The sequence below is a fragment of the Hypanus sabinus genome, unplaced genomic scaffold (genome assembly GCF_030144855.1).
Source record: "Hypanus sabinus isolate sHypSab1 unplaced genomic scaffold, sHypSab1.hap1 scaffold_635, whole genome shotgun sequence".
Classification (NCBI taxonomy): Eukaryota; Metazoa; Chordata; class Chondrichthyes; order Myliobatiformes; family Dasyatidae; genus Hypanus; species Hypanus sabinus.
Genome location: NW_026781491.1, coordinates 47,558 through 58,378, shown reverse-complemented (window position 1 = coordinate 58,378; position 10,821 = coordinate 47,558).

Sequence of the window (10,821 nt, the reverse complement as noted above, 5' to 3'; positions counted from 1 at the left end):
GCTGTCACACATAAGGTTGTTTAGCAAGCTAGGACATCATTGTATTACAAGAAAGATTGAGACATCGATAAAACAGAGGTTGATTAGGAGGGAGCAAAGCGTCGGAATAAAAGGAACCGGTTCTGGATAGCTTCCAGTGACTACTGGTGTTCCACAGGGGTCTGTGTTGGGACCGATTCTATTTCGGTCATATGTTAAAGATTTGGGCGATGGAATTGATGGCTTTGTGCTAAAGATTTCAGACCGTATGAAAACAGGTGGAGGGGCATGTGCTTTTGAGGAATTAGAAAAGGTACAGAAGGACATAAACAGATTAGGAAACTGGGCAAAGAAGTGGAATACAGAGTCGAGGAGTGTATGATCATGCACTTTGGTAGACGAAATATGAGCAGGTTTAGGCCTCTTAACTTCGAAAGGAATGTGCTGAAAATTTAGAGGGTTCAAAGGTTGTTCACGAAAATGATTCCACGATTGAATGACTTCTCATATGAATCTCGTTTGATAGTTCTGGGACAATATTCGCTAGGGGTCAGAAAAATGAAGGGTGACCTTATTGAAACTCGTCGATTGGCGAAAAGCCTTGATAGACTTGCTGTGGAGATGATAACCATATATAACCATATGACAACTACAGCACGGAAACAGGACATTTTGTCCCTTGTAGTCCGTGCCGACGCTAACTCTCACCTGGCCCCACTGGCCCGCACTCAGCCCATAACTCTCCATTCCTTTCCTGTCCACATACCTCTCCAATACCGAACCTGCCTCTACCAATTCTACTGGAAGCTCATTCCACACGGCTACCACTCTCTGAGTAAAGAAATTCCCCCTCGCGTTACTCCTAAACTTTTGCCCCCTAACTCTCAAATCAAGTCCTGTTGTTTGAATCTCCCCTACTGTTAGTGGAAAATAGCCTATCCACGTCAACTCGACCTATCCCCTCATAATTTTAAATACCTCTATCAAGTCCCCCCTCAACCTTCTAGGCTCCAAAGAATAAAGAACTAACTTGTTCAAACTTTCCCTGAAACTTAGGTGCTGAAACCCAGGTAACATTCTAGTAAATCTTCTCTGTCTCTATTTTGTGGTTCCTCTAATGGGATAGTCTACAAGCAGGTGAGAGTACCTCAGAATAGAGAGGCGACTTATTAGAACGGGGTGTGCAGGAATTTATTTTGCCATGGAATGTTGAATCCGTGGAAGTTTTATTTTGCCACAGACAGCTGTATATTTAAGACAGAGATTGATATATTCCTGATTGGTCACAGCATGAAAGGTTACGGTGAAAAGGCAGGATATTGGGACTGAGAGGAAACTTGGATCAGTCATGATGAAATTTTGCAGTAGACACGATGGGCCAAATGGCCTAATTCGCCTCCTATATCGTATTGTCGAATGGAGATAGAACATATCAAAGAACATAGAATAGTACATCACGGGAACACGTTCGTTTTGAATTAGAACCGGAATCATTTTCCTGAATCTACATCTAACTCACTCAATTTTTAACACATCCTTTCTCATGTTCGGGGCCGAAACCTGCTAAGGATACTCCAAGTGTTGCCTCATCAGGGCTTTATAAATTCTCAACAGAGCGTCCTTCCTTTTATATTACAGTGCTGTTCCAATGATTGCAGAGATCGCTTTTGCACTCCTCACAACCTGTAAGGAACTTGAACAAGCACTGTCAAGTCTCTTTGTGCCTGTTGTTATTTTTTTTTTTTTGATTTTGCGCCCAACCAGTCCATTATCTCCACACAATTAAAATTGGAAATCTATTTGTTATTCGCATGTACCGATGTGCAATGAAAATCTTGTTTAGCATAACCATCACACAGATCAAAAGAGCACAACAGTACATTAAGCTGATATAAGGTAAAACAATAACAGGGTGTAACAAAGTATTATTGTTTCGGAGAAACTGAAGAGCAGGTAGACATATGCTGCAAGATCACAACGAGTTACATGTGAGGTTAAAGTGCATCTTATCTAGTTCGGGACCATTCAATCTGCTTATAACAGCAGAATGGAAGGCGGCCTTGAGTCTGATAGTTTGTGTTTTTCAGTGTTTAATCTTCGCCCCAGATGGAAAGCGAGAATATCCAGGATTGTGAGGCTGCTTTGCTGATACAACTGAAAGTTCGGACACAGCCCATGGCAGGCAGTCAGGTTTGCCTGATGTCCTCAGCTTTCCGCAGTTCCCTGCAGCTCCATGCAGTCACGAGTAAAGCAGGAGCCGTACGAACGCGTAAGGTATCCTGTTTGGATACTCTCTATGGTAGGTTGATGAAATTTGCTGAGGCTCAAAGGTCACATACCAATGTCCCTATTGTTTGTTCTATCACTCTCATTTTAGAATATTTTCATGTAATATTAGGCATTATTAATTTAGTATCTGCTGTATTGCTGGAGGAGCATCTGTGATTGTCATTGATCCCTTCTGCCACCCAGACAATTCAGATTATTTTGTTCAAACTCGATCCAGTTTTCTTTCCCGTCAACCTCTGCCTATCCTATATACCACCAGCGAAGTGATTTGTATCAGTAACGTTTCTTCTAATCGTTCCTTTCATTGTCAAGTAACGATTTGTAACTCTTATCTCAGTGAGTCATGCAGGACTCGGGTGTTGTTAGCTAGAGCTACCAGCAATTTAATGGAATTCAGCCATTACAATATTAGTTTCACAGTTAGAAATTTACTGCAGTATTAATCATTGTCATAATGAAACCCACAGCAGATGATGTAAAATCAGGTATTTCCCCTTTCGTTTATTTTCGGTTCCTTATCGTTTGAGTGTGCCTTGCATTTGTAGCTTGCTAATACAGCTAACTGTGGGACCATTTTCAAAGACTGTGAATCTGTATTGCAATGTCATTTTATTTTGTCATACACCGAAAATATTTCCCGTTCACTGTGTCAGTCATACTCTGGTTTATCTTGCCATATTGCAACAGCTCACTGTTGTCTGTATTAAATTCCCTCTGCTATTTTGTAATCTGACTTCCCAGCTGGTCCAGAGCACAATGCACCTTTGTTAAACTTTCTCACTGCCAACTGCATCTCATCTCGGTATAATCCATATATTTGCTTCTCCAGTTTGCCACATTTTCACTTGTCATCTAAATCATTAATTTCAATATCAAACACACAGTCGCTTTCCCCGCAGTACCTCGCGAAACGTATGACTCCATTCGGAGAGTCAACCATCTGCAAGCTTTCTCTGGTTTCTCCACTTGCTTCATCCTGAATTCTAACGACCTTTCCCTTTTGGACCAGCCTCCCATGCAAAACTTCGTCAAACGTCCTGTTAGTGTCAATGTAGGCAATGACATCCACATTCCCTTCATCAATCGTTTTATAACTTCCTCAAAAATCTAAATAACTTGATTAGACATGACATGCCAGGTTGACTAACCCTCATCAGGCCCAGTCTTCCGAATTCCTATACATTCGGTTTCTTAAATTCCTTACAAGGACATACACAAGACGGATATCAGGTTCACGTCCCTATAGTATCCGTTCTAATTTTTGGAGCCTTTCTAACACAGATAAGCAAAACAAGCTGTCCTGACATCCTCTGGCATTTTGTATTAGTGTGCCTGCGTTCGAATAGTTTCAACACTGGCGCCTCAGAGAATAAGAGGGAGCACGTTGTCAGGCCATTAAGATTTATCCATTTAAATTCACCTCTGAACAGCAAGCTGCTGTTCTGCAATCTGTATACCTTCTATGACTTGACTAACCTTTCTTCATTTCAATAATCTGTGTATCTGTCAACCATGTAAATAGAGGTAAAGGAAAGTCATTGTCGATCTCCCCCATCCCATTCGGCTCCATATCTTGATGTTCAGGTGATATTTTGTGACAGTTAATGGGACAGTAAGGAACCAACGGGTTTGATAAATAAGTTATCTAAGGGTCTGTTTGTCCTGGAAATGTGTTCATTATAGTTGTTGTTTACAAAGTTCACAAAAATGTTTTCTGGAATGAAAAGTTTTATGCATGAGGAGCATTTGCTGGATCTGGGCCTGTTCTCTAAGGAGGTGTGTGGTCGCTGTAGCGAAACATTGTATGCCTGGATAAGCGGACGGGAAGAAGATATTTTCATCATCAGGGGAGTCCAGGATCTGAGGGCGCAGCCTCACAGTCCATTCAGTTGTAAATAGGACCCTTCTCCTCCATCCAACAATCTGTTTGCAGGATCCGAATTTCGCCTGTATTGTCAACAAAAGTTTTACGCTACTCGTAGGCACATCAGTTTGATAGAATTATTGACATTTAGTTCAGCAAAGAAAGGAAATTCATGGAATGCATTGTATTTTATAATATTGTTTTGCAATGTACTGTATAATAACCCATTGCCTACAATTAGAGCAGACAGGGTGTATCCTACAACGAAAATTTTGATTTCCAGCCAGCTCAGCACTTGCTGAAAGTTCTGTAGAACTGTAGCAATCAGGGGATTTACTGAATGCACCTCCAGACATGGTTGAAACCACAACTGGAATTTTAGCTGCCCCGTTACCAAAGAGTTGAGTTCCCAGTATTCATTGTGTTCATAATGAAACTCAGATGATTTGAGGTTTGTTCTGCTGTAATTTCTGGTTAGTTCTGGTGATCCACTTAGTCAGTCGCAGCTGTAACAGATTCAAAGGGTGTTGAAGATTTTCATTTCTCTCTCGTCACTGCCCCTCAGCTGAGAAACAGTGGACTCAGCAGGAGATCAGGATGCGAAAATGCCTTGACCATTTACTGCATGGAATATATGAAGCCTGTATTGGAATGAAGAGATAACTAATGAATGCAGGGATTGCATCTCTTCAATTCTGCTCAGGATATCTCAGACAACTTGCACTCAGTGAATATTTGTGCATCAGAAGAAATGAAAGATCTCACCTGAGTTCTAAGTTTACTATATTACTTTAAAGACATTTTCCTCCTGTTACACTAACGGAAATATGCCGGCTAATTGACCTGGGCAGGATCCCAATCCACAATAAAATAATGAACAAGTGTGCTCAATGTAAATGTGGAAACAAGTTGAAATGTATCTGTGTACACTTTGTTCCCGGGCCGGGGATTCCAGCCCGATCCCTGTCCAGAAAAAAAGTGTCACCGGATTTTAGTTCCATCCCGGGTTAATGTAGGACTCTTGGATTTGAACTCGGAATAGTTGAGACACTGTAGCATATTACAGGCAGCACAGAGTACTGGAGTTTGGGGCCATGGTTTATAATGCTTGGATAGGGTCTCCAGGAATATTGAACTTGAAGAGTTTGGGCTTTAGATAGATTGCGCTTCTACAGGTGTGTCTGGATGGAACTCCTGCAATGAAGCAGAAGTTTCGGGCAGATAAGCAGAGCTTGTGGGGAATCACTGATAAGCCGAATCCTCAGATTTGTTCATATTACCAGAGCAGTTCCTTACCTGCTGAACGCTTCTAGTAATTTCAATTTACTTTTATTACTTTCACCCTGGGAACGTGTAAATCTCTTGGAAATAGCTCTGTGGATAGGCCGTCATTTTGTGATAGTTAGAAGAGCAGAAATGCAAACTTAGCCTTTATCGGTAAATCACCCAGCTACCAATTTACCTGTTATTCCTGGCAATGCGTCTGTGCAGTTGTTGCTAATAAGGTTCACAATAATAATGCCGGGACTTAGGCTTTATGTACGAGGAGCATGCCATTGCTCTGCACATGTGCTCAGTAGAGTTGAGAAGGATGATGCTGTGGAGGTTTTGTGGAATGAAAGGGATATTTATAGATTTGTTCCCTGAGATTACAATATATGTCTTCCACGTTTAAATTTCAATCAGTTTCGTCTTTAGGAGCATAGAGCAGAAATATTTTGTTTCTCCTTTGTATTGTTTAGGTGCTTCATTATCTCTCTGATTAAAGTTAGCCCTGCGGTGAGAGTTTCATTGTAGGAAAAACACACAACTGGAAGCAAACCATAAATGTAGACGAGGGAACAGCAAGAAGTGAACCAGCTCGAGGATTGAGAGCATCAGTTGGAGAAAAGCCTCCTGAATCAGAGCTTCTATTGATTCACAGGCGAGAATTCGTTGCGTCTCATTCAATCAAACACTGGTCCTTTAGACATTACATACCTGTACAAAGGAAGGTAGGAAATAGACGGAGTGAGACTGAATGTGCCCAGAAGTACCAGATGTGCATCTGTGAGATCGAGTTGCAATCACTCCATGACTGGTATTGTGCTGTCAGCAGCCCAGCTCTGTAAAGTCACTCACATTCCCTCACCGCGTTTGTTCACTTTAAGATCTTGTATCCTCCGAAGCAGATATTGGTCAATTCAGATGTTTCTTTGCTTGGCTGCGTCACGGCATAACCATCTCAAAATGAACTGACAATTTCCTCCCTTTTCTAGAAGCCCCAAGTGCTTCGTGCTGTAGCGATCGCAGAAAAGTGAAATTACCATAAACACAAACGTGTTTTATTGAAACTGACAAACTCCGCCCCACTGGTTGCGATGAAAGAAAAAGGAGAGATCCACACGGAAATTCGGACAGAAAGGTTAACGCAGCCTGTTTGTTTTCCTCTTTAGGGTTGCTGCATTGACCCCACTCCCGCCTCCTCCCGCTGTCAGACCCGTCCTGAGCCGGTGAGAGTTAGTGTGACCCGGACTGTGGCAGTCCCGCTCTACCCCGGCTCACCCGGCCCTGTCCATCTGTAATGAGTGACCACTCCCGCCCCCTCCCGCTGTCAGACCCGTCCTGAGCCGGTGAGAGTTAGTGTGACCCGGACTGCGCAGTCCCGCTCCACCCCGGCTCACCCGGCTCTGTCCATCTGTAATGAGTGACCACTCCCGCCCCCTCCCGCTGTCAGACCCGTCCTGAGCCGGTGAGAGTTAGTGTGACCCGGACTGCGGCAGTTCCGCTCTACCCCGGCTCACCCGGCCCTGTCCATCTGTAATGAGTGACCACTCCCGCCTCCTCCCGCTGTCAGACCCGTCCTGAGCCGGTGAGAGTTAGTGTGACCCGGACTGCGGCAGTTCCGCTCTACCCCGGCTCACCCGGCCCTGTCCATCTGTAATGAGCGACGGACACATCACAGCCGAGCGGCCTCGGGAGCAGCAGCTCAGACTCAACTCTCCGTACCGAGTGAGCACACCGGGGCAGGAACATTGTTTGTCACCGGGGAAGTCGGACCGTGATTTCCCGGGACCACACTGAACGCCGTCCGGTTACAACATCAGAGGTAAGTGTTGTCTTTGATTCTGCACAACTATTCAGCTTTTACAGCGAGACTTGGCGTTGATCGGGATTAGGAGTGAATTTAGTGGGAGAAGGGATCCCGGACTTGTCCGTGTTTACGAGTCAATTACTGTCCAAATAGATTCACAGAAACGATTTCGTTGCCCTGAAGCAGAACTACTCTCCAGGGTGGTTTCTACTGAGTGCGAGCAGAAGGCACTTTTTACCCCGGTGCTGACATGTGAAACATCCCACGGGGCAGTGACCCGTCACCGATTTCTCTCAAACAACAGAAAATCAGCAGATGCTGGAAATCCGAGCAACACACACAAAATGTTGGAGGAACTCTGCAGGGCGGGCAGCGTCTATGGAGAAAAGAACAGTCGACCTTTGAGACCCCAGCTAATGTATTTTACATCGCGTCATTGATTTTATCGCTCTTCGCTGTAGCAGAAAGGGTTAAGCTTTACTCACCCTTGAATGACAGTGTTTTGTCGAACCGGTTGGATTTGATTTCAGCGGAACGACCGCTCCCTGTTCTGAGGAAAGTGACCGGACAGGCAGCTGCTTACACACAGACCCTGAGCACCGAGTCTCACAGAACAACAAGCCGCACCTTCCAAATCGGTCAATCATCTGCCCTCTTTCCCATTCCAGTCCAGTCCTGATGAAGGGACTAGGTCCGTAACGTTGACTGTTTACACCCATCCATAGATGCTGCCTGACCTGCTGAGTACCTCCAGTATTGTGTGTTGCCCTGCTTACCAGAGATCCGCGTGGGGCCGTGGGCAGGGCTATTTGTAAGAAACTATACACAGTATCTACACTGTCAGAATATTCTTGCGGAATTAAGGTGAGAATAATTCAACTTCTGTTGTTTATTTCGGATCTTTATTTCCAGATATTTGTGTATTGGATCAACGATCAAGGAGATATTTGCTCTGTTTTACGTCACGTCTCACTCTGGTGGTTCTTGTGTTCCTACTGTGTCCTGTTTATGCGATCTGCATTTTCCACCAGTTGAGTAAAAATGTAGAAAATCTCTAGAACAATGGTCACATGTTTCACAACAAGGGTGCGAGCAAACAACTGCTCCGTTTTCAGAGTTTCTTATTTCAGACGAATACAACTATTGTTCCTGTGCCGATTGAGTGTGTTTTGATTTTTCTTTTTCTCCTCAATGACCAGTGGATGCAAGTCTTTGTTTCTGTTTAAGGCCGAGATTGTTGATAAACAGTGGGTTTGGTGTGTTACAGGGATGGACATGAGTATGCTTAATGACATTTTAGACCCGTTCAGCGGTGATCTCATATCTGCAGCAGCAGTTTCCAGGGGCCGTGTGGTCGAGTTATGCGTGTTGGTATGTTGACTAGAAAAGCTCTGAGAATTTAATTAGTGCAAGCTAGTATAAAGTCTGTACGCGAAGGGAGATATGATTTTATTTATACAGTTGAAATGAAAACACACATTAAATTGAGTTAGATATGGCCCTTGTGGCTAAAGGGATCAGGGGGTATGGAGAGAAGGCAGGTACAGGTTTCTGAGTTGGATGATCAGCCATGATCATACTGAATGGCGGTGCAGGCTCGAAGGGGCGAATGGCCTAATCCTGCTCCTATTTTCTATGTTTCTATGTTTCTATCGATAAATTATTTACATGCAGATTTGTGCGTTAATGATGTGCCCCAGCTGCGTGAGGGGATCGAATTTATGACTGATATGCTGAGCTGGACAGCACGGTATCGGACCGAGAGACACGTTCCACGTTCCCTGTTAACCCGCCACAGACTCCCTTGGGCTCTCGCGCTGCCCGCTGCCCGACACGCGCCCTCTCGCGGGGCTCGTTACCCTCGCGCTCCCCGGCTCACGCTGAGACGATTAGGGAAAACTTGCGCTCCCGTCGTCTGCCAGGCAACTCTCGTCAAGTGAAGTGCGAATGATGTAGCTCCCAAAAAATGTCAATTTAGGAATCTGCTCAGTCTGAAACAGGTCCAATATCGCTCGCCCGGGAAGACTGTAGTTATCCGGGAACGCACCGAATGCCGTCTGGTTACAACATCAGATGTGAGTGGCGCCTCCTGTAGTAAGGTATGCGCTTTATCTGTCTTTCCTGTAGTAGAAACGCGACTTTGACCATAACCGACTCTGAGTGAATTGTCGGATCAGTTGGATTTAATTTCAGCAGAAAGACCACCCCGTGTGCAAGGAAATGTACACGGATAGTCGCACAAAACAATCATCTGGCTCCCTCCGCCATCCTAACCTGTCCTGATTAAATGTCTCGGTCCGAAACGTCGGCAGTTTATTTGCCTGCACGGATGCTGCCAGTCCTGCCGAATTCTTCTCTCACTTTATCTGTTGCCGTGGTTATCAATAGATCTGCGAGAGCACGCGTGCGGGGCAGTGGGCGGAGATAGCGGGATTAATGACTTGCTGGATGTAGATACATTCATCGATATTTAATTGACATGCACATTCTCAGAATTCTCTTGGGGAAATAAAAAGTGAATAATTCAGTTTTGTTTATGTTTTGGATAAGTGATCATGGAGTCATCTGCTCTGTTTTAAGCCACGTCTGCCTGCGGTACCGCTTGTGTTCCTGCTGTTTCGTGTTTACGCGATTCTGATTTTCCACAACCTATGTGAAGATTAAGAATAGTTCTGCAGCATGGGCTAATGTTTCGGCTCTTCTTTCAGATATGTTTTATTCTATTAGATATGTCCATCTGATGTTCCTGTGTTGATTGAGGTTGTTTTAAACTCTTCACCTCAATCGCCACTGGAGGCAACGTCTTTCATTCTGTTCAAGGCCCAAATTCCGGATTAGCAGTTGACATGTTACGGGAACGGACATGGGAACTGAAATAGAAAAGTAGATTAGCCTTGGTATCATTGTCTGCAGCAGCAGTTTTGAAGGGCAGAGTGGCCCACTTATGCACACTGTTAACGTCTGACAATTGAACGTGTGAGCCAATATAATGACCGCTTACAAAGACAAATATGATGTCATTAATATGGTTGAACTGACAACAGACGTTGCGTTGATTAAGGATTTACACTCAGCATTGTGTGTTAATTCTATTCCCCATCAGGTTTGGGCAACGAACGTGTAACTCAGTCGGTGAGCTGGACAGCTGGTGTGGGAGAGCGATTGGTAATCTGTACCGGGAGTAGCAGTGAGCGGGTATCGCGTCTCTCAGTCCCATGAGAATTATTATGATCAGGTCCGCTTTTCCCCTCCTTTCCCCCATGCCCCCCCTCCCCCCCACACACAGTATTCTGTACTTTAATCTCTGCGTTTCACTCAGCGGTTGCTCACAAAATCAAAATCGCTCTAAAGTTTATTTGTCTCCACTCTCAGCTGTCTGCTGAGCTGTACTTTTTCTAACAATAGTTGCCCATTTTCACACACTACCGGAAGCATCATCTTTGAGCCCGGCCTGATCGCTGTTCCGGAGATGTGGCTGGAAGGTAACCGGCTTTGACTGCTCATTATTACAGTTTACGCGATGTTGTAAAATACCAGGTCAAACGGACAGAGGCAGCGTGGGTGATAAGAATGCAATCCGACTGTTGGTCAGTCTGAATGTCGAGGTGGTATTAAT